Source organism: Equus caballus, chromosome 7, assembly GCF_041296265.1.
Source record: "Equus caballus isolate H_3958 breed thoroughbred chromosome 7, TB-T2T, whole genome shotgun sequence".
Lineage (NCBI taxonomy): Eukaryota > Metazoa > Chordata > Mammalia > Perissodactyla > Equidae > Equus > Equus caballus.
Genome location: NC_091690.1, coordinates 89,698,752 through 89,720,129, shown reverse-complemented (window position 1 = coordinate 89,720,129; position 21,378 = coordinate 89,698,752). Strand labels below are relative to the sequence as shown.

General features: G+C 49.3%; 1 protein-coding gene and 1 long non-coding RNA gene across 4 annotated transcripts in view; one reads left to right on the top strand and one right to left on the bottom strand.

Annotated features, from left to right (window-relative positions):
- NAV2 (neuron navigator 2) overlaps positions 1–21,378 on the bottom strand; it is a 706,422-nt gene that overhangs the window by 643,088 nt on the left and 41,956 nt on the right. The gene's annotated exons all lie outside the window — the stretch shown is intronic.
- LOC138925053 (uncharacterized) lies at positions 13,401–19,158 on the top strand. Its single transcript, XR_011440712.1, has 4 exons — positions 13,401–13,570; positions 13,724–13,939; positions 14,970–15,041; positions 17,169–19,158. It is a non-coding gene; the product is annotated as an uncharacterized lncRNA (long non-coding RNA).

Below are 21,378 nucleotides of genomic sequence, written 5' to 3'. Positions count from 1 at the left end.
ACCAAGGCTTGCAGCCACAGAAACTGCATCTACGAAAGCATCCCCAGGAAGCTGGGAGTTGCTTTCTCACACTTGGCCTCATGGGCTTAGGAAACTGAATTCTGGTCTTTCCCACCCACAATTCAATTCGGGAGGCAATGCTTATTCCCAGCGAGGCCCATAGTGTGGGTGGGAGGTGGGGGGGGCGACGTGCTAGCAGTGAAGGAGACAGACATGGTGCAGTCAGCTCTGTTCCCCCTGCCAAGTTCGGGCCACTCTCGCCCTCACCTAGGGGACCCCTGAGCGCCTCACGCTAGGATAGAAGCTTCATGACACCAGGACTTCGTGCATTTTGTTCTCTGCACTATCCTCAGTGCCCAGAAAAGGCCTACCATGCACACTGCTGGTGCTCAGGGAACAGCGATAGCAGGAACTAGATGGATGAATGGCATCCACATCTGCTTGCTGCTCCCAAAACAGAGCATGCTGCTGCGTGCCTCCCTACCTTCGACCATGCTGCTCCTCTTACAATGCCCTTCCTGCCATTGCTGTTACCAGGCTAACCCCAGCTTTTCTTGAACACCCCCTTCTTTGGGAACTTCCATGGCCCTGTGCCTTGGACCCAGGCCTGGTGAGGGTCCCAGCACTGGACCCCAGGCCAGCTTCTTCTCCTGCACCAGAACATAATTGCCAATGTGCTTCTCTCTCCCCCAGGACGTGCTGAGCTCCCCAGGGAGCTCCCAGCAAGGGCCTGGCAGACAGTAAATACTCCACAAACGTTTGCTGAATTAGCAAATATATGATAATTATAACTGACACCTATTGAGCGTTTACTATTTGCCTGTCACTGTTCTAAGCACTTTGCGGAGATTAACTCACCATCCTTTCAACAATCCTATAAGGTAGGTGCTAACATAACCCCATATTTCAGATAGGTAAACAGAGGCACAGAGAGGTTAGATAAGTTGCCCTAAATTCACAGAATGTAAGTGGCTGAAGTGGGGTCTGAAGCCAGCCCTGGAGTCTGGGCTCTGAACCACCACCCCCACCACTGCCTTAATAACGAGAGAATGGGGGAGTGGCATAAATGTGGGACCTTAAATAACATGCTTTTCTCTCTTCGCCCGATGCTCCCTCTGTCATTCTCACTCTCTCCTGTCTCCATATAAGCATCCGTCATGCAGTCCACACACTCACTGAGAAGCTGCAACACACCAGGTGCAGGCTGAGGATGGAGATGACCACAGCCAGCGATGCTCTCGCGGAGCTTCTGTCGAGGAGGAAGACACGTACTACTTAATCACATGAGCACACACTAGGTATTGGAGATGAACCAGTATCTATTTACACTCAAACAGACCAAAACTAAACAAGCAAACAAAAAGATAACTTCAAAGTTATATAAATTACGTTACAGACATAACTAAGGGGGGAAAACCAGACTGAAAAGGAAACACATGAAGAGCTATGAAAGCATATTGCAGGGACCTTGATCCTAACACACAACGACAGAAACCAATACTGATAAAGTCCTTACCGTGTTTCAAGTGCCAAGCTGTGAGTGTGTCTGTCCATTTAACACTCACAATAAGTCTGTGCGGTGGGTCTGTTGTCATCTTCATTTGACACGGGGAAATTTTAAGCACAGAAAGATAAATAATCTGCTCAAGGTCAAACCACTAATAAGTAGTAAACCTGGGATATGAACCGAGGCAGTCTTGCTCCAGAGTCTGCACCCCTCCGAGCCTAGTTACCATCTTCTCCTGCCCTCTAGAGGAGCGGTATTGGGATGAGGTATGGGGACTGTGTGACCCGGGGGTGGGGCTGCCACCTCTTTGGGCTTTGGCATTCTGGAGTGAAAAACAAGACTGCTGGACCAGATCAGAGCCCGACAGTCTCATGTAGCAGGTGAAGGACCCTCGGGAATCACGAGAATTTTGTGTGCATGTGAATGTGACCACGACTCTTAAGTGTGGCACCGTAGTTTAAATTTTCAGAGTGATCTGTGGCCCCCTAAAAAGTGCACTAAGTCATTCCTTCTAGAATATAGTGTTCCATGAAATATACCAAGAAACATACCTTGTGTACTTCCATAGCAAGTATATCATGCCCACTCTCAGAGGAACCCAAACGTCTACAATCCTTTCTGTCTGGAAGGTGAATTCTGAGTCGGTCGTAACCAGTTTTGCTGGCACCCTCCGGATCGCTCTTGCTTCCTTTGATTTGCGATCACTCCTCCTTCACCTGCGTCGTCCTGTACGTTGAAAATCCAGACACAACCCTCCCCGTCCCTAATGTCATGGAGGCCAAATACAGCTGAGCTGCACAGTTGTGATTTCATCAAAGTGCCCAGTAAATCTGACAGTGCAACATTTTATTAGGTGGGAAATGCCATACATAAGTTATTTATTTGCCCATCAAAACGGGAATAAAACAACTTCATCATACAGGGGCACCATTTGATTCCATGGCTGTCAACCCCTGGCTGCCAGCATGGTCAATGGGATTTGGTTTTGTCTTTATATTTTACATTTATATCCCAAAGAAAAATAAATTCGGCCATTCAATGCTTGGGTCTTAAGTCACTTAACATTACAAGCACCTTTCAATAATGCATTAACATATAAAATATATTCTTAAAGACAAACAGAGAGAATTAATATTTTATGGGCTACAACCCACAAATGTCTTTAGAAGCATTGATTGCTTCCTAAATCCATTAGGCTCTATTTTGATCTCCAATGGCTGGAGACAGTCTGCTCTGTGGAAGGAGTTATTTTGGCAGCACAATAATTTAGGGATGGCCAACATTTTGATGACCTTCAGCTTTTGACACTGAGTGCTAAAGAAGCTCTAATAAGAAGACACAGCTCCTGGCCACCCTGCCTGTTGTCACAATTATACATTAGCTGGTCAGAGGAGAATAGTCCTTCTGTGATGAAATCTGATTAACCAAGCATCAGGCTGATCCGACTAACCCACCAAAAGGTCTGCTTGGAGCTATTTCCCATCAAGGTGATAATCATTATTATAAGAGAGGCAGCTATCATTTATGGAATGGATAATGTGTATCCTACGTAACCATAGGGGCACCATTCACATCATAGGCCAGAAGATAACGGTAAAGCGTCTTGAGGAAGGGGTACCTTTTCTAATTCTAACTCTCAGAAAGGCACTCTATAAGCCAGTGACAGCCTCATCCTCCAGTGACCTGTGGGTTAGGGACCATTCTCCCATTCTGCATTTGGGGAAATGGACTTACGCAGGTTACTGACTTCCCTAAAGCCACAGTTAGCCAGGGCTATTGCTGAGATTCAAACCCCGTCCACCTGGCCTCAAATGCTGTTGTTTCCCTTGCACGACCCTGGACAACATGCAAGCTGACTGGTAAGAGAGACCACTGTGACTCCAGGAGATTGAAGGAAGATACCCACTGGAACAGATGGGAAAGCCAAGGCATTGTTTCCTTATCACCCAGATAGAACCTAGGAGCCAGCCAAGCCCTTCACCAGAGGCTCCATCTGGAACATGACAAGGAGATCTCCATGCCCTTCATGAAGATAACTCATCTCCCTCTTCCTTGTGACTCTTTCTGACTCAGTCTATCAGAGTCTCCGAAGCTCTTCCTGAGTTAAACCCTGGCTTGTAAGGTTTGTCTTCACTGTAAGAGGCCTCTCTTGCCCAGCCCACCAGGGAACTCAGCACGCCATATGGTGAATGTCTATTACAGCTCAAACCCCCCGCAGGATGGCAGTGCTTGAAGACAAGAGCTTCTTCTCTTGTTTCTCTAGCATAGGTGCTGCCGATTTTCTGTTGAATGAATGAACAAGTTCAAAGTTAACCAGATTTTCACTTAACTCTCTCACCTCTTGACAAGTCAGAACTCTACACAGAGACCCCGCCCTTCTCCAAGTCACCCATCCACACTCTTCCATCCCTCTGGGCTCAGCCCCGACCACAGGTCATCTCGAGGCCTTCCCTCTGCCCTCTCACTCCACAGGGCTCTTAAACACGCTCTCACCTAAGCAGCCTCATGTCTCCAAATACATTAAAAGTTCCCTGTGGGAGAGGACCCTTCTCAGAGAGCTGGAGGCAACTGTTCTACCTTCCTAAGAAGTCCCACCTGTTCCCCACAAGAGAAAAGCAAATAAAACCAACCACACCTAACTAAGCCCTACAATGGCCGAGATATTGTTGCACATTAAATCTCCACACTGTCTCTGCAGGTAAGGAGAAATTGTGCCCATTTTACCGATAAAAAAACTGACACCCAGATTTCTTAAGCAACTGGCCTACAGTCAGACAGACAACTAACTAGGGGCAGATCTGGAATTTGAATCAAGATCACGTCTCTCGTTCTTTCCAAGACACCGGGCTGCATCCTGATCTAAGGCAAAACAATGGTCTCCTCCTTCTGATATTTTCTGTTGAAGCCACAGCAGTTCCGTTTCTAGTAGCCAGCAGCCGCTGAAGAAGTGGTTCCATAATTACTCCCCAGAAACATCACCAGGTTCTCTCTTTATGCCAAGATCAGACCTCCAATTCAGATTTAAAACTGAAAGATGTCCACACGTTCTTGCTTTGCAATTCAAAAGTTAACCAATCTCAGCCCTTCCTTCCGTTCATGAGCAAACTCTGTCCATCTTAACAACCGGACTGGTCTAAGGCTGCTTGCCAACTGGAGCATAGTCCTGGTTCCTCCCGGCCAAAAGGCCGACGGGTGCCCCTAGAAACCCACTCAGAACACTGGATGGGACCAGAACCCTGCATGTCTGAATCTGCTGTGGTGTGGTCTTAAGCCGAGCCCTAGACGCTGTTACCTCTGCAGGCGAAGCTCAAAGTCAAGGCTGGAAAAGGATAGAAGGAGCAGAGAATGGCAAGGAACTGTATTTTTCTAAAGTCAATCACACTGGGACACATCTCTTGATCTTCTTCCTACGTCACTGGCTATTCGTTCTTTCTCCTTCGCTGATGCTCTTCATCTTCAGGACAGCTTAATGTTGGAGTGAGTGCCCCAGAGATCACTCCTCGGATCTCCTTCCATCGATATTTATTCCCAGTGTCACAGTTTTAAATGCCATTTACACTCTGATGGCTTCCAAATGTATATATCAGGACCAGACTTCTCTGAACCTCACGCTCCTACCCAACGCCTACCTCAGACCTCCACTCAGGGGTCTAATAGGCATCTCACCCTTAGATGCCAAAGCCCAATCTCCGTATCTTCTTCTCCCCACACCTGGTTCTTCCACCGCCTTCTTGGATTCGTTAAATAGCAACTGCAAGTTTCCACTGGCTCAGGCCGAAAACTGTGGAGTCTTCCTTAACTCTTCACCTTCTCTCATAATCCAGAACTAATGGTCAGCAAATATTGTTCGTTGTACACTCAAAATATATCCACTTCTCTCTGCCTCCACAGCTACAGCCACAGTTCAAGTCGCCCTTATGTCGCCCGGGGATTCCTGCCATCACCTCAAATTGCCCTCCTCCTTCGGTCCTCACGCCCCTTCCAGCCACTGTGCACACAGCAGCCCGAGTGAATCCTTTACAAAGTAAGCTGTATGTTGCCTTTCATCTGCTCAGAACCCTCTACTGGGTTTTCATTTCCCTCAGTGTAAAAACCAAAGTCGTCCTGGTCGCCCACAAGGCCCCAAGCACCCACTCCACTCCCCTGGCTCGTAGTCAACTCCAGCCACCCCGGCTCCCTGTTCATCCTCAAAAAAGGCCAAACACATCCTCATCGGAAGGCCTTTACGTTTGCTGTTCTCTCATCTCCAGACACCTTCTTGCCTCTTGCCGTCAAGTCGGGACTCTGCGGAAATGAGACCACATCCATGAGGCCCTCCCTGACTGGCCTGAGTAACACCACCAGGAGCCCATCGCCATATTTCTATTCTTTGTATCTGACTGAATTTTTGTTCACTGTGCTGATAACCATCTGACATGTTATATGTTTTACTCACTTTATTTTCATTATTTTGATTATCCCCTCTCCTCACTAGAGTGTAAGCTCCATCAGGACAGGACTAGTCTGGTTTTGTCCACCAGTCTGGCCCAGAGTACCCCGTCCATCCTGTATGTTCCTCCAGCGATGAGCGAAAAGGGTCAGGCATCTTCCCTGGAGCTGTCTTTAAATAGTCAGATATGTGCCCTGAGGAATCTCCAGTTTCATGACAGAGCTCTCATCCACAGAGCTATCTTTGCAAAGAGGTGAAATGCTGCCATGGTGGGTCTTTTGGGCACATATGCCCCATGAGACACAGCCCTAGAGGGCTAAAGATTTAGTTGGTGGCTAATGGGGGAAGAAATGACCTCTTCTCCCCACTGCTCTGCCACTCTCCCTGAGGGAAAACTCAATCACCCCAGTCCAACAAAGAGCAAGTCAGCCTGGGTACCAACTGCCAGATGTGGGCATCTGTGTTTAGTGCAGGGATAATGGGAAGAAAAACAAAGGAATGGGAGGCTAGGGTAGGGATATGGGAAAGGCAGCTCTTTGGGATACCTCCCCATCCTCCAGATGGCTGACTTTATCTGAATTCACAGCTGCCACTGGACTCACCCCAGCACCCACCCCGATTTTCTCTAAACGCACCAGTTGGATAACAGCACGGTGCCTTCTCGCCCCAATCTCAGAACGCTGTCTCAATGCAGACTGATCTTCCAGATCTGGTCGCAGGAATCTGTCATTCGAGAACGTTAACCTGCTACTGAGAACCATTCATGGCATGTTCTATTAAAATGGAAATGGCATTCAAGGGGGTTGGCTGTGCAAATTTGATAGACGCTTCTCTAAATCCTGACCACTGGACCTGGGGCTTCTCTGTGCCGAGAGGGGCGGTACCATGTATGGGGAAAGGAGCTAGCCGACTTTCGAGTCAGATGGACCTGGTTCCAGGCTCAGCTCCACCACTGGCCCTGGACATTTTAACCTCTCTACGCCTCAGTTTCTCCACCATAAATGGAGTTGATCAAAGCACCTGCAGCTTAGGGTGGATGAGAGAATGCACACAAAGTGCTGAGCACAGGGTCTGCCATCTTAATCCAGCAGCACACTGAGAGCAGAAGGGGGCTCGACCACATCTGTCCATCTCCCCCTGGAGGCTTGGAGGCTCCGAGGGCAGGAGCCTTGTCACATTCCTCTGTGACCCCGTCCACACATACTGTGCCTGGCACAGAGAAAGCCCATCAACAAGGATCTGCTGAACCGCACGGAACTGAAAAATACCTGGGCCGAGGGGTAATCCAACCTCCAAGACTTGTAGGAGAGAAGGAAGCCGCCTGTGTTAGCACCCAGAGAAATTACCATTCTGGGGACGTCAGGGCTGAAGTAAAGAGCCGCTGACCGCCTCTCCAGGTCGGAATCCGACTTCTGAAGGTAGCGGGAGTGTGGTGGAGGGAGAGGGAGCTCTCATTTTTTTTCTTGCAAAATTCATCACAGACACTCAGCCTAAGACACAGGGGAAAACAGAACTGTGTTTTGACTTCTAATTTATCTTCTTAATATCCACTTCCCCATGCCCTGGACCAGGGCCAAGGAGTCTCAAAGATCACATTTCACCAGCGACCTTGAAAGTGTGATTCAACATCTCTTTTTGCAGTCATAAGATCTTTTAACCGAAAGTGACCATTTTATGAGGCTGATACATTACAAAAGGGCCAACAGGCAAACCGAAGCACAGGATTATGAAAGCCCTGGGAGAAATCAACTGCTCTGAAGCCAGCATCCAGCTGTGACTTAAGCAACGGTGACCCGGGGTTCAGGAAAGGTGTTTGCCAGGGGCTGAGGCTGTGTCCAAAAGCGCCTCTCACCCACCAACTATGAGCACGGCTGCGGCCAAAGGAGAAGGTCCATCTCCTCCCCGGCAGGCGGGGCCACAGGGCCAAGGCGGCTTCTGCCTAGGAGCGGGAGTTTCATGTGCTGACACCAGCAGGGTGCCTCTTAATCCCGAACTGTGGGTCTAGCTGAAATTAAGGGGCTGGGCAGAACTGAGAGTCAGGAGGAAGCCTGGGTTTCGGCAAGCTAGGGAAGGACCCCCAGAAGGTTGGAGAATGGAGGCTCAGGTTGGAGGTTCAGGGATGGGAGAGCAGAGGGGTGAGTGGAGCACAGACGGGGCTCAGAGGAACGACTAGCCAAAGCGTAAGTAAGGCCAGCATCACATGGTGGCAGAAGCATGGTGACGGGAAAGCCAGCTGTGATTAAAGAGACAGAGACAGGCCAACAGAAGGGGACGCCAGCAGTGCCATCTCCCAGGCTTGCTTCTCCAAAAGCCAGCCCTCTAGGCATCACAGAGCTGCTGGGACACCAAGAATGCAGTCAGCACCTCCCACACACCCCTCAGACGGAGGCTGCCAAGAAGAGTCAGGAATAGAACAGCATCGACAAAGTGGATGCTGTCCAAGGACATGCTTCCCTTTGCCATCACTAGCCCTGCCCCACCACAGAGAGACGCTGATATTGCCCTTCCTCCTTTTCTTCCTCCCCGCCCCCCATACTGCAGCCCAGCCTGACCATCAGAGCTGTACAAGCTCATGCTTAGCATACACAGTCCAGTCCCCCCATTTTACAGATGAGAGAACTGAGGCCCAGAGGGGAAACGTATCTTCCCCAGTGACATGGAGAGGGACCAGCTGGGTTGAGGCTGGACCCCAGACCTCCTGACCTACAGTCCACTGATCCTTCTTCAGTGACATAGAATTCAGAGGCAATTTTGATTCAAGGTGCAATTTTAATCTATTTTTATTATAAAATCAATACATGCTTGTTGCAACGAATTCAAACTAAACACGCATAAGTAACAATAAAATGTGAGACAGTGTGTTCCCCCACCCACCCCCAAACACACATGAGAGGTAACCACTGTGACAGTTTGGCACGTGAGGGGTCAGTAGTCCACAGCCCCCTCTCAGGAGGCAGACAGGAGTGCAGTACCCCTACACACACAGACACAGACACACACACACACACCCCCCTCAGAGAAGTCAACTGTCTCTACAAGAGCCTTGCCAGCTGGTCACCCAGTCTTGACTCGTGTACCTCCAGGACCAAGACAGATCATTACGTCCGGAAGCTTCTGTCCCCTTTTCAATAGCTCTGGTGGTCAGAGTTCCTCCTTCAATTGAACAGACACCTGCCCACCCATAGCCCTAGTTCAGCCCTTTGGGCAACCCAAACACGTCTGCTTTCCTTTTTATGGGGACTTTTAAGTATCTAGGAATAGTGCCCACAGTCCTCTGAAACTTCTCGTTGCCATGCCAACCATCACTGGTTCCATCAGCGGTATCTGAAGGACGTAGTCAGGGCCACCCATCCCTCACACACTTCACCAGGGGCCCGAGCCACAGAGAAGCACAGGGGACAAACACACTCCTCACTCCCTCACCCCTCCATGTTCCCCACAGAAACAGGAGGCAGCTTCCAGTGAAGACACAGGAGCCCCGCTTTAAGAGACTCCAGTGTCCCCATGTCCAGGTGCAGCAGCCCAACCATCAGCGGAGGACGATCTGCTCGGACGATTTGAATTCTTTTCCAAAGAGAAGATTCTGCTCTCACGGAGAGCTCCGCTGGAGTCGAAATGAGCGTAGCATCACACAGCATTCATTGCCACATGAGAGTTTGGATCCCACTCCAAACACGAAATGCAGGCCCCACAGGCCACCCTCAACCTAACATTAGCCCAATTCTTCTCCTCGGTGAACAGCAGAAGGGGTGTGCTGGCGGAAAGCGCAGTGCAGCCCCCGCAGGTGAGTTGCCCTGGGAAGAAAGGAACACCAGCCTCCTCTGGAGACCCTGCAGGCCTCACAGCTCTCCCCGTGGGTGAGCCCTGGACGGGAGCAGAGCAACACCGACCAAGTGTTCTGAATAATGCGTGTGTCTTCACAGAAGACGCAGTGAAAACGCAACCTCAGAGGTTGCACCTTGGTGGTGATACATGACACACCAACCTAACACAGACGCCTCTGGGGCTGAGTCCTGGTCTCATGTGTGCCACAGGCCCCACTGTTGGGCTATGGCATGGGTTTGAGTCCTGCCTCTATGTTATCGCACTTCTGTTGTGTCCCAGGGCTGCTCCATCCAGTGCCCAGCTCATAGAAAGTGCTTGAATGTTAGCTAGAAGTAGAAGAAGGTGCTTAATAAATACCAGTTGTTCTACTGACTGGAAAGCACTCTCTTTCTCCTGTACTAGGCTGCCGAGATTGGTCCTTCATAATAACCACATTGTTTACAGTCATGCGCTGTACAACGACGTTTCAGTCAACGACAGACCACATATACAATGGTGGTCCCATAAGATTAGTACCTTATGGCCTCAGTGTTTAGTAGGCTGTACCACCTGGGTTTGTGCAGGTGCATGCTATGGGGGTCACACAACGAAAAATCACCCAGTGACGCATTTCTTAGAACGTATCCCCGTCATTAAGAGACGCATGACTGTGTTAGGGATTTATTAGGAACATGCCAGGCAGGGCATTATCCCAGATAATCCTCGCAGAACTCCAGGACGTGAGTATTTTTACCCATCACACAGATGAGGACACTCTCAATTCCTGCCTGAGGTCAACTCAAAACTCTCCCAACTTACAGCACTGTGGGGAACCGTGAATCTGGGTCAGTGTGGCGGGGCTGCGACAGGGTGGGAAACGAGACTGAGTTCTGTTACAGGAGCACTTTGGGGGTGAAGGGGTGGAGGAGGGGTGCAAACAGGAACAGGAACCAAAAAGAGAGAGGTGGGAAGGGAGACAGCATCAGGACAGAGGCTGAAATAAAAACCAAAGCGGTGGGTGTGCTGGGTTTTCCTCTAAATGAGATCTGCAGGGGCCTCAGCGCCCCCTCTCCGACCCCAGCACAGGGGTCTGTCAGCAGAGCTTCAGGGTCCAGCCCCTGTGCAGCCAGTCAGGGGCTCCTCCACTCCTGCAAAGATGGGGCCTCCCGGGGCAGGTCCTGGGCAGATGCACCTGCTGCCGAGCAAAGGGGAGCTGGAGGCAGCCATCCCTGCCAAGAGGCGGCCTGAACCCTGTCTGGACATCCTCCACAGACTGGACCCTGCCTGCGGTGGCTTTGTCAGAAGTAAGAATCCTCTTCCCGTCCCAGGGTCCTGGCACAGAGGGGGCCCTCACTGAATGAATGTGCACCAAACAAATGACGGGCGGCTGTCCAAGGGAGCAGAGGGTCGGTCTATCTGGCGGGGGCTTCCTCTCCTCTCCCAGGAATGTCTGCATGCCGACGACCAGGAACACGCCCACTCGGGTGCAGACATGGCCTCACGTCTACACAGACATACACACGGGCACACACTCACGCACAGGTGTGTGCATGGAAACACAGCCTCGCTCCTCCCCGCTGATCCCAAAGCGCAGCAGCTGCAGACTTCAAGATCCTGTGTGAACCCAAAGACAGGACAGCTGTTCACACCCCCATGTCAACAGAACCAGCTTCTTTTCCTGTTTTACAGGCTGGCAAAGGTCGGCCTCCGACGAGCAGGACTTAGCAGCTTCCTGCATTTTTGCCCTTACAGGCTTACATGCTGCTCCATCCACATGCAGTGCAGGTGGCCTCAGGCCCCCTACTACTGTTCTCAGACAAAGACGACCTTCCTGCATGGGGTCTGCAGCCCTGGGCGGAGCAGGCCCTGCTGCCTCTCCTACTGCCTAGTTCAACGGCTCCATCCCAGCCTCCCCGAGCCTCTTTCAGGCCCTCATGCCTTCACTTCCCCTTGACGCTGGGCTTTTGCCCATGCTGTTCCCTCTGCCTGGAACACTCTTCCCTCCTCTTTCATCAGCTAACTCCTACTCCGTCTGCAGACTTCAGCTCGGGAAGCCTTGTCATACCTTCCTCCTGGGTGGACTCTCCTTCCTACCGTCCAGTGGCACCACGTGCTGTCTGGATGTTCCATTTCTCTGAGCCCCTGTGACTCCTGCTGTCATCCCACAGGTTCTAAGCTCCGTGTGGACAAGGGCCATGGCTACTTAGCATGTGCCTGGAACATAGTAGGTGCCTCAGAAAATACTGGCTAAAGGAACGGATGAGTGAGCGCCCAACGAGCCTGGAAACAGTCACTCTAAACAGGAATTCTTTGGGGGTTGCGGTTCTGTGTTTAAATCAGAGGTTTTCTTTCCCATTAGAAAAGCAATATCTACAGCTTAAAGGAAAATAGAAAGAAAATGGAAAATAGCTTCTTTCCCAGCACCCAAAGTTATCCCCAAGCAGTAAAATCCTGAGGTGCCATTGTGCAAAGCCCGCAGAATGCTAAGAGGACCCTGCTACTTCCCTGGCTGTGACACAGTCACTGGCTGGTCTGGAGTTCAGCCTCCAGGAGACCTCAGATGTGACCTTCGACCTCCTGCTTCACTCTGCCGGGCCCCCTGCCCCCCACCCCCCCATAAAGCAGATCCGCAACACGGCTGCCTCCAGAAAAGCTCGGGGCCGCTCAGTCCGAGCGGAAGGAGGCGTTGCCGACACAATGGTCTCCGGGAGTTTCACACTTCACAAGTGGGATTTGACTTTAAAAAGAAAAACCCTTTAGGTTATCAATTCTCTTTAAAACAGAAATAATAATATGGAGCAAAATAGCTCTGAATTCAGAACATTTCAAATTTTAAGCCAGCAAATTGGTCCTGGGAAAGACAAATAACCTGACACACAGGAAGGAGAATAAGAAGGGAAACTCAAATTAAAAAGCCTGGAGGTGGCGGTCCAATTACATCGGCTGCTTCCTCAGGTTTTTATCTACAAAAGGGACTTTTCATTTCGAGGAGGAGGAACAGATTTTAATTTGACAGCTGATATGATCCCCACTGCAAAATTAAAACACGTTTTGTCAGGTTTTCTTTTTCCAAAAAACATTCTACCTTATTGACACATATAATTTCATGCTACAGATATAGCTCCTATTTTACAAGCCCTGTAAACAGACAAAGGGATCCACACCTCCCTCTCTACACCAACGGAGCGCAGCGAGTGGAGCAGGATGGAAGTGTTTTAAAGCCACAGATCAGCCCAGTCTAGTTAAGGGTTGATGTGGGGAACAGAAGCTTCCAGGGCGAGCCAGCAGATTTCAGATGCCTCCCAAGGTACCTGGGGACCGGGCGCGGTGGGGGAATATGACATACAGGCCTGTCTGAATATGATATCCAAGGCCTTCTGGACGACAACCTGGGAAAGATGGAACTGACTGTTTCGCTGCATCAATCCCACAGCAGGATGCACAGGGCACAGCAAATATTACCGTCCCACCTAATCAACCCCCAGCTACCTTTTCAAAGAGGAAAGAAGGATGGACATTCTGGGAGATGGGGAAGGATGACCTCACACTGCTGAGGTTAGAGTACCCAATTCACAGACCATTCTCCTGTAACTACTGGCCCAGCATATGTCACAAAGGCACCACGTGCAAACAATGCCCGGTGAGGCCAGTGCCATCGCTCATCTCTGGAGGAGCCACGTGGAGTCCCGCACGCAACAGTACAATCCCTGCTCTGGCGCTCGCTGGGAATCCGGGCAAGTCACTGAACCTCTCAGGGCCTCAGGTCTTCAACTGCAAACTAGAAAGATGATACACTTCACCAGGCTGTCGTGGTTCTACCTTTGTGCCAGGCAAGCACCTGGTTACTGCCAGATCACATTCAGTCCTCACCACGGCCCTGACGGGGGAGGAACTAGGTGGTGGTTTTACGTAGGGCTGCAAATTATTTTCCACTCCTCCCAGCAAAAGGTGGAGTCTAATCTCCCTCCCCTTTCTACGGCCAGCCTTCTAGACTCACTTCTACTGAACGAAAGGGAGCAAGCGGTACTGAGTGAACTCTGAGACAAGGCAATACATCTTCCACCCGGCGCGCGCACCATCTCTCAGGATTCTGCCCCTTGGATCCAGCCACCAGGCGATGATGAAGCCCAAGCTACATGGAGAGGCCACATGCAGCCCAGCTAGACCCCCGCTGGCTACCAGCATCAACTGCCCGATAAGTGAGTGGGTGGGTGAAACTTCAGCTGATCCCAGCTTCCAGCCACCCGCGTCGATCCTGAACAGAGCAAAGGAAACCACGCCCACTGACCCCTGCCCAAATTATAGATTTGTGAGCAAGACAAATGTTGTCATTGCTTTAAGTCCTTGTGTTGAGATGGTTTGTTATATAGCAGGAGATTCCTGGAAGAAATTATTATTACATCCATTTTACAGATGAGAAAATTGAGGCTTGGAGAGATTAAATTACCTGCTCCACACGGCTAGGAATTGGCACAGCCAGGACTTGGAACCCAGCTGGCAAAGCTTATGCCCTCAGCCATACCCTACACTACCTTCCTAGCCTGATTCTCCACCATCAACTCAAAGGCTTAAACAGAGAGAGTCTGGAAAACACTAATCCAGACTCTTCATTCCCCAGGCATTCTGGTCAAGAGTTTACTGTATTCCCTCCTCTACTATCACTTGTCATCATTATTTATTTTTTTAGCTTCACTTAAATATCATTTTCTCCGGCAGAGCAACTTGAAAGTAAACCCATATTCAGGAGACCTGGTCAACCTGCTGGGCATGGAGCTGCTGGGGGTGGGACCAGGACGTGGGGAGGGAAGTAACGCTGTATTAGCATCTTCCAGGTGCACAGCACTGTGCTGAGTATTTGTCCCTCATTATTAGTAGATGCATAGAATAGATACAACAGAAAAGTTACAGTTAGCTGAGACTGAACTCCAGTATTTGTTCCCCCGCACAGTGTCAAACCCGCGTCCTCGCCAGAGCTTGCTCCTCCCCCTCTGCCCCACACCCCACCCATAGGCATTAAAATCCCCATTCCTCTCTTACTGCAATGCCATCAGCAACACCCAAATTCAAAATCATCCCCCACTGCTTCTGCTATTTACAGGCACAGGACTCTCTTCAGGCCGCACATCAACAGTGAATGTCTTGTTCACTGCAGTGTCCTCCTCAAATTCAAGGGGTCATTCTTAATATCACTGATAAGGTTTAAAATACCTGATCTCTTTTGAAATTCAGAGCATCAAAATTCACTGACGGCTTCACTCCAGGGTGGTGAGGAAGTCACAGATGAGGACAATTCTGCGAGAGGTGAGCAGACAAAACAGGTAGAAACCAGCCTGAGGCTCTGGGGACAGATGAAACGGCAGCTGGGAAGGGACAGAGGGGAAATACTGAGAAAGACCTGGCCAGGTGCTGGGGGCAAGGTGGGGACAAGCCAGAGCAGGCTTGGAGGGGCTCTGACGCCTAAGGCACGGGAGGGTGCCTCCTTGGAAGCGAGTGTAGGAAAGGCAAGAGGTGAGGTTTAATCAGAATGACAGAGTGGGGTGGAAAGGAGGCGGTGTGGTGCCATGAGCACTAGAGGACAGAGGTCCTGGGGTCCGGCGAGCCTGGTGAAGTGCCCGATCCACCACCTCCATGGTCCAGACGCCCTGGACAAGTTACTCAGCCTCCCACGTCTCAGCTTCCTCATCCTTAAAAAGGGGAACGAGCCCAGAGTTGCTCTTTGATCTTGAGTAGTTGGGAGGAACACTGTCATCACTCTCCTCAGAGCATCCGTGAAGACACTGCCTGTAAGAACCACGCAGACTGCCTGGCATATATTAACACACAATAAATAGTGGCCCTTCCTAAAACACCATGCTCGCTTGCTCCCACCTCAGAGCCTCTTGTATGTCTTGCTTCCTTTTGCCAGGATCTTCCAGCTCTTTCTCAGTATGCAGGGTCTGTTCGGTGGTCCCGTCCCCAGAGGAGCCTTCCCTCACCATTTCCCAGCCCTCCCCACTGACCTCTTAGCCTACTTACCTCTCCTCAGAGCCGGCCCACCAGAGATGGTGCTCACTAGCTCTCAGTTATGCGACAAACCAACAGCCCAGTTTCTCCACTTCCTGACCATTTGGTTTGACGATTCATTCTCTGTCTACCTGGAATTTTATGAGTTATTTCTTTGTTTTACTTGTTTGTTCCTCCTGTCCAGGGCTTCATCTATCTTGTTCACCCTGAATCCCCAGCGATAGCCATAGTGGGAGCTCAGGGAATGTGTGCAGAAGGACAGAATTCATACTGATTATTATTCTGCAAGCAGGAAGCAGGGTTAGGCATTGGGGCAGATCTGGGAGTTATCCACCAAAGACAGAAGGCTGAGGCAGGGGCCTGAGGAGCTCTTGCTTGGGAAGACTCAAGAGAGAAAACTGTGGGTTGAGGACTATCTATCATGAAAGGCCCCAGAGAGGGGTTGGGGAAAGAGTCAAGAGGGCCAAAGCAGGACCATCACAGCCTCAGGCCCAGAAAATCATGACCACAGGGAAGGGCCTGGAATGGGTCCTGAGCGCCAGAAGGTCATCATTTAATTGGGCTCCATATGTAAACTGTCCCACAAATTTATGAGCCTGTACAAACAATTGTTTCTTGGAATGTTTGTACAAATGGTGCCGATTACGAAATGCTGGCCAAAGGATAAAAGTTTCACATGTGGCCAGCCAGGGTCACAGAGCAGCCTGGGCCACTGAATAAAGGATGGCGGTTCCATCTCTCACCCTAGGCCGCAGTCCTCCTGGTCTGACGAGCTCACAGTTGAGAGGTGACATAGGAACACACCCAGTCCCTCACTGCTTGGAGCTCAGCCCTGTGGGCTTGGAAGGTGGCCTACAGGGGAGTTCAAGAGGCCTAGGCCAACCTGTCTATGCCACAGAAGCATGGGTGAGATGTTGGACAGAGCAAGCTTTGAAAATAGTAAAGCACCAAAGACTCAGAGTTCCATAAGCATCTTTAAAGCAACGACTGTGTGCCAGGCACTGCACTGGCCCGTTCACATACATTATAGCATTTAACCCTTGCAACAGCTCTATGAGATGGCTGTCCTTGATCTTCAAGGCCCAGATGAGGAACCCAAGACTCAGAGGGGAAAAAGGATCTGCTTAGCATCACAAATCTGGTGGGTGGGAGAACAAGATTCCAATCCAGGCATTTTGAGTTCAAATTCTGTGCCCTTTCTGATATGTTGCGCAGCCTCGAACACAAGACACTTTGTAAAAGCACACTGTGCTGTCAACATCCCACCTAGCAGGTGCAGGCGAGCAGTGAATGTGTTTATGGCCAGCGCCGTAAGAGTAAGGGCCGAGAGCCCTGCCTGTGCATGTAGCTGTTTATCTGATGTTGGTGGAATTGACTGCCACCAGACAGCAGGCCAGGTCACTCCTCACCCTCTTCTTCTCACAGATGACCACGTTTATGAGATTTGCTTCCAGCAACTGAAGAAAGAGGCTGGTGGGTTCCATGGCTACAAACCAGAAGGTCATGCCCAAAAAGAGCCTGGCTCCTAGCGGACAGCTGAGGGCGCCATCAAGAGAGTACAGCTCTGGAGTTAAAGGGACCTGGATTCGAACCCCAGCTTCACAGCTGGTGTTGTGGCCTTAGACAAGCATTTAACCTTTCTGAACCTCAGCTTCCTTACCTGTAAATGGGCACAACGCCACCTGCCTTCTGGGGTTGTTGCAGGCAACATAATGTATGTAAAGTCTGGGGCACATAGTCAGTAAACTATGGTGACTGTGAATTTTAGGGGTGATACCAAGGAGAGAATCATAAGATTTCATAGATTTTTTTGGCCCAGTGTGCCCACACTACTAACATTTGTTTCGTGATAAGTCACTAGGAAGGCAGCTATTCTCCAAATCCACCAAAATCAATCCAAATCTACCCCCACCAGCCACGCCCCCTCAGCCTTCCTCCCAGCAGCGCAACCCCCACTCATCCATAGTCCAATCTTTCCGTGCAGATTGCATTACAGGAAGTTTAGAAAACCGGACTCTCAGATGGAATATACATTACATGGGTGTTTTTAATACCTAGCAATTAAAATCTTCAGAGAGAGAAAGAGAATGGGCAGGCCAACTTTCAACATCTCCAACGAGGCTCGACCTCGGGGAAGCCAGACTCGGGACACGGGACGGAGAGCTGATCTGGTGGGATTCGCAAGAGCTGGAGAAAGCGAGGCTCCGGCAAGGCCTGTCAGAGACGAGCAACGTGCGTTGCAAGGCGCAACGTCCCTTCATCCTGACAAACTCCACCATGCAATTTATAATCTGCTGCTTTTTGGAGTATTCTAAGCAGCGCAGAGATTTACACATTGTTTCTAAAATTACTTAGCCCTGTTCCCCTCCATCTCGAAGTCCGAAGTGTCTGGTTCTGAGTGTTCAAGTTTTCACCTGCTAGGGAGCTGGTTATGCCTTCTATCATCGTCATTTCTTTATTTTTTACACATCTATCGTGTGCATTGGGGTCACCTGAGGCTCCTGTGAAAATGCAGCTTTCGATTCAGTAGGTCTGGGGAGGGCCCTGGCATTCTGCATTTCTGACAAGCTCCCAGCCGCTGCCCCTGCGGCTGGGCACGCACTTGTGGTGAAGAGGCTGAGGAACCCAGTGGACGCCTGAGGCCGGGTGTCATCAAAGCGAGCCACGTCAGCAGGATTTTCCTCTCCACTAAGCTTTTTTTCTAAGAATTTCTTAAATTAGGCTTGAATATTAAAGAATTCTATTTAAATCAAATGACGGCAAAGAGCAAGATTTAAAGAAAATAAATGACTTCTCCACAGTCGTTCCTCTGAACCGGTTTCAACCATCTCCTAACATTAGAAAGGCTTCTGTCCTCTAGTCTCAGCGTCCCGGGCTCTCTGGGCCAAGTTGCCCGAAGGTCAGGCCTTCCCTGGGCTGCCAAGGACCCAGAGCTTCCTGCCACCTCACAGCCTCCATCAACCACTCAACCCCTCCCTGCCACTTCACCAGGGCAAGAAAGGACTCTTCTGCTCCACTTAGTTGGCAAAACTGGGAAGAGAAGGAAAAGGGCCCGTGAGGAAAAGATGCGTGAGGCTCGGCAGCTCCTCTCCTCCACATCTGCCTCCCAGTCCACAGGCCAGCCTCAGCCATAGGTAACTTCTTAAACACGCCACGCTGCTCAGCACCCAGGCCTTTCCACAGGCAGCTCCTTCTGGACCTGCCTTTCCACCCTGACCACCTCCCTTTCCTCACGCAGTCTAGAGCTCTCGCTCAGCCGTAAATCTCAGCTCACAAAAGCTCTCGGGCACCCAGCCAGCACCTTCCCATTGCTACTCCTCCTTTAGCCACCACGTCCCAGAGCACCTGGCTGACCCAGATCACAAACGTTTAAAACACATCAAACCAAATAAAGATTTCAAATTAGAAACATGAACTGATGAACCAGCCATTTTTCCCCCCAGACAGGGCTTGCCAACTTGTGTGTGCAAGTACACGTGCCTGTGTGTGTGTGTGCGCGCACTCAGTAAATAAGAGACTGACAAAGTGGTATCATTGAGAAAGTTTGCAATGGGACAGTAAAGGATATTTGGGTGACGAAGTGTGAGTTTCTCATCCTGGATCAGGCACTAACCATGTGTGTGGCCTTGGGACCCTTCTCCCACCACCCTTCACACACCTTTGCCCACACTTCATCCAAAAGGAAACCTTACTGTCCCACTGGATGAGTGGCCTCCACTCACCTTCCTTTCTCGATTTTTCTTTCTCTATTTTTACCCCCAGCCCTTCTCATTCCTGATTCTTTTCCAGGAAATTATTTCGAAACATGATGCCCCTGCCATCACTTTTCTTACCCTTCACCTGCTGCCCTTTGGAGTCATGGAGATAATATCTCCAACAATATCTCCAAGAAGCCCCAAACTATAATACTCACTCACTTTCGTTTGGCCAAGTCACATTTTCTCACTACCAAACCAAGGTCAAAGTCACAGACACATTCCCGATGTTATACAATGGCTCACTGAAAACTGCAGAAAAATCCTTGGATGGAAGTTATTCTAAAAGCTGTGCCATCCCAATCTTGATAACTTGATAACACACGCTCCCTACTGTCGTCATGTTGTCTCTGAGAACCTGTTCAAGCACACCTTGTGTCTCCATTGAGACTCAGGGTCAATAGGCATTCATTGAGCACCCATCACATGCCAGGATGTTTTTTTTTTTTTTTTTTAAAGATTTTTTTATTTTTTCCTTTTTCTCCCCAAAGCCCCCCAGTACATAGTTGTATATTTCTCGTTGTGGGTTCTTCTAGTTGTGGTATGTGGGACGCTGCCTCAGCGTGGTCTGACGAGCAGTGCCATGTCCGCGCCCAGGATTCGAACCAATGAAACACTGGGACGCCTGCAGCGGAGCGCGCGAACTTAACCACTCGGCCACGGGGCCAGCCCCTACATGCCAGGATGTTTTTGTACATAATCCATGAAACCAACCATATGAGATAGGTATTATCGTACCCATTCTACCCAGGAGAAAACAAAGGCTCAGAAAATTAAAGTGACTTGCCCCAGATCACATAGATAAGACATCACAGGGTCATAGTCCAATCCAGTCCCCTAACTTTAAACCCAGAACTCTTCTCATCATAAAATGAAACCAGTTTCTCACATCAGAGCTGATCCTTCTGTGCCACCCCACAGTGCCCAGTTCAGTGCCGGGCACCAAAAGTATTTGTGGAATGAATGTAACCTTTGCCTTACATTCATGCCTTTTGGCAAGTAAACAAAGCCATGCCAACTTATGGCTTAAGACTATGTTAATTTAGATAATTTTCTTATATTGAGAGACCAAAATGCAGCTATGTTTCAAGAGATTGAGTAAAAAGAGTTTCAATAAATGGAACGAGATTATTATTAATACTATGCTTTCCCATGTGTTTCTTTTCAAAGAACTTAAACGCAGAGGCAAAAGCAAAGAGGATGAAAATTCTCTCTTTCCTGTTGGATCCAGGCCCAAGTGTGAAAAATGACATGCAGACAAAGGCACCTCGAGACTCTTATTTTTGGTGCAAAAACACATTTTTTTTCAGTTGTCAGATTTATTTTGAAATTGGCTGTAAAATAATGCATGTGTCTGAGAATCAAGAAAACATAGTAAATAACGCTAGCTATACAGTGGCTGACTTGACAAAGCTTCGTTTTGCAAACCGTCCACATACTCCTTGAAGGCATGAACTTTATTTTATCCATCATGAACTCTAAATTCATAATTGTTGGATAAGCACACAAATGAATAAACATATTTGTCCAGAAACTATTTTACCACATAAATCAAGCCATTTTGAACAGAATTTAACATGAACAGAAATTTAAACTCATTCCATAACAGCGATGAACTGAGATCCCCAGTTGCACCGCATCCTTACCAACTTTGAGAATTATCAGACTTTTTTAAATTTTAGCCATTCTAACGGATAGGAAATGCTATTTCATTGTGGCTTTAGATTGCATTTTCCTGATTACTAATGAAGTGGAACTCCTTTGTATCGGCTTATTAGCTATTCCTATACCTTCTTTTGTAAAGCGCTTGTTCAAGTCTTTTGCCTGTTTTTTATTGAATTGTCTTTTTATTGTCAATTTATAGGACATCTTTATAGATT